Here is a 3309-nt window from a genome sequence, read left to right on the forward strand (position 1 = left end):
TCCCGAGAGTCTCTGCGCTTCCGGGTTGTTCCGGCGCGCGCCCAGGCTGCTCTCGCTCGGCTGACGAGGGGGTGGTCCCTTGGGAGGCGGGCACGGAGCGGAGCCTGGGCGGGGCTGCAGGGGTTCAGGGGCTTCGCTCCCGTGTTCCCCAGCCTGGCGAATCGCGGCTGTGGCTGGCTCGCTGACTCCCCCTGCCGGCGCGGTGCCGCGCTGCGCAGTACACGTGGGTCCGAAGTCACTTCGCTTTCAGAACGCGTCCACCTGGAGCTGTTCTGGGGCAGCTTTGCTCCGCACAGTTATCAGTTGCCCTGTGTAGACACGCCCTCCGCGCCGCCTGCTGGCTGCTTGGCGCTGACGAATTAGATCAGCCTGGCTGCGTTGCGCAGACTGTGAAGAATGTTGAACCCTGTCCCTAGCTGAGTCCCCTACTTAGGCTAACCGAACTCCTGAGGTTCCCCCCCCCCCGAGGACACAAGTGATCCAAGATGGATTCCAACCGGGGGAATCATCAGTGTGCACCACGCACATCAGTGTCTGCATGTGTGCAAAGCAGACATTAGTACCAACCAGGTATCGCCTGCAAAAGCAAACATAGTTGAAGAGTACATATGTAGCAGCGTGCTTTTCTGCACACACCTTGGGCACATCAGGCATAGAGGTGGAAATAATCCCCAAAAAAGTTATCATGGAAGGAATGATGGCAGGTCATTTTTGTAGGGACGACAGGTGCAGGTATGGGTAGATGGTATGTCACAAATCACTGGGAGGTCAGCTGCTGAATTTGCAACGCTGGTGGTGGCTCCAGAAGGCTTCAGAAAATTCTGCTATGTTAGTGTCTGTGTTCAAACATGGATAAATGACCTTTACTTACTTACTTTTTCTCACCATGGCAATAGCATTACAGCATTTTCAGAGGCAGCCAGAACTTTGAAGATAATCGAGGCCTAGGAAATAAGTCCAGTGCATGGCCTGTAGCAATATTAAGTCTGGAGTATTCCCACTTTCAAAGTCTCTTGGAAATATAGGTCCGGCATCCAGCTGCTGTGAGTGGAAGGGAGGGAGGTGTTACAAAGGCACATTTGTGATGGTTTTATGTCTCTGCATCCTACTTCAGCATCCTGTTTATGTTGGCCTGAATTTTAGTTTGTTCCTAGCTCATGGTGCAGGAAAACTTTTCATTTAGGAGAAACTTGAATTGGTCTATCAGGTTTCTAGGCAGAGCAAACTTCCCAAATTCATCCCATGTAGCTCATTAATTCCAGTCACTAATCTGCTCCTCAGTCACCAGACAACAAAACAGTTCCATGACACCAATGGATGATTTTCTCCCAGAAGCCTAGAACAACTGTTCTCTCTTCCACTTAGGGATCTCAAGCAAGTTCACATCTTCCAGTGCTACCACATACTAAAAAAATGTTAAGACCATCATCACTTGTACTGGTCTGCTGTCCCACACCTTTCCCCTTCTAATTGCACTTGCCATTGTCCTGATGAGGAAGAACTCAGAGACTGGGCAGAGACATGCAGAGATGGTGAATGCATACTAAGGAGATAAAAGTTAAAGGGGAGAAAGTTTACATTATTTTTACCTTGGATATAAAAGTAATGTACTGATTATTTGCTTCTCAGGATGTTTACTCTGAGGCAGTTGGACTGCCAGTGTTCATTTTTACTGTTTACTTTATGGCAGCTGAGTTTCCAGCATTGTTCACTTTGAATAATTTGCTTTTCAATCCCTTGCTGTGTGAATACTTTGACACCAACAGAGAAGGAGCAGAACTTCCAAACACACATTTTAATGAAGAATCAGCTTGACAGTACACATGTGAGATAATGTCATATAGAAACACAGACAGTGCAGTAATATTGTAACATTGTATTCAGATAATTTCACTTTCCTCTTCTTTCATTTCTCCCTTCAACCTAGGGATAGTAAAGGTCACTCGTTCCACTCTATGTGTCCCACTCCTCCCTCTCCCTCCCCTCGCATTCTGTGATGCCCATATTAACAATGTACAGAAGGGGATCAGATTAACATTAACCTAGCAAAACACATGTCTGTGATTTCAGCTATAAATATTTCCTCCCATTTCAGTCATTGCCGTGCCAACCCATGACTTTACCTGGAGCCTTCCAGGCCCCTTATTATAGTTCTTCTAACTTAATCAATCCAGTTTGTACCAGTCTATTTGTCTCCAACTTTTGCTGACTTTTAGAAACAATTTTATTTCAACAGATTGGAGTTGGACTTCTGTTACTTTGGACAACTTAGAATTAATGAGATGAGGCTGCCACCCCTTGTTGGACATTTTTCATCGGGGGATGCTAAATGGGAGCGGAGGGGGGGGGGGCACATGGACTGGTGTGAGTTTTACTGTCCTGGCTTCCACCCTACCATTTCCTGAATCCTGAGATCCACCAGTTTTCCAATAGGTCTTCATCAAACATTTCCTAAATTAAACTAAGTTTCAAAACTTTGTCTGCTTCAGACATGGGAGGCTTGATAAACTTCATAGTTGCAGACCAGTACAGATTTTGACAGCACCTAGCTGGCTGTGATTGTGTGTGTCACTTTCAAAGTTCTTTACTTAAGAAGCATCTATTTCTAAAAAGTTTGTTTTTCTGAGATGCTGGAGAGGAGAGAGGAGAGTTTAAAAGTTAAATAGGTCACTCAACTCAGCAGTTATGAATGAAATGGATAGAACAAATCAAATGAAATGTGGTATTGTATCAAACTATGCCTCACAAGCTGCAAAGGCCCAAAGGTGTGATAGATCCAAGATAAAGGAAGCCAAAAGTTATTTATGAAGGAAACTTGAAGTTGTGGAATTCCTTCCTTGAGTGTAAATGCTGTTTCTCTAACCAGAATTTTCATGACTTTCTGTTTTAAAGAATTTAACAAGAAGTGAGAAGCCACAATATTTGTGTGGAATATAGGTACCTTTGAGACTAAAGTGAAGTGAAAGTGAAAACACTTGAAAGCCACTCATGTAGATGCATATTTTTTTCTCTTGTCTTTGGTGGGCTAGGAACCAGTCAAATAGGTCTGATTTCACCAGAGACTTCAGAGCTTTACTGTTAAAGAAATAAAAAAGAAACTAAATATGACCATTTTAACAAAGTTTAAAAAAAACGGATATTTTTGCAAATTTTTAAACTGTACAAGAAATTTTGAAGCAATTTGAAGATTGCCCCCATCTAGTACCAATGCCATCCCAAGCAGCTATTTGCAAACAAATTCTAAACACTGAAAGCAAGTTCACAGTGAAAATAACTGGCCAATTTGGAGGTGAAGTGAACATAAGTTTT

Source organism: Lepidochelys olivacea (genome assembly GCF_965140295.1).
Source record: "Lepidochelys olivacea isolate rLepOli2 genome assembly, chromosome: 8".
Classification (NCBI taxonomy): Eukaryota; Metazoa; Chordata; order Testudines; family Cheloniidae; genus Lepidochelys; species Lepidochelys olivacea.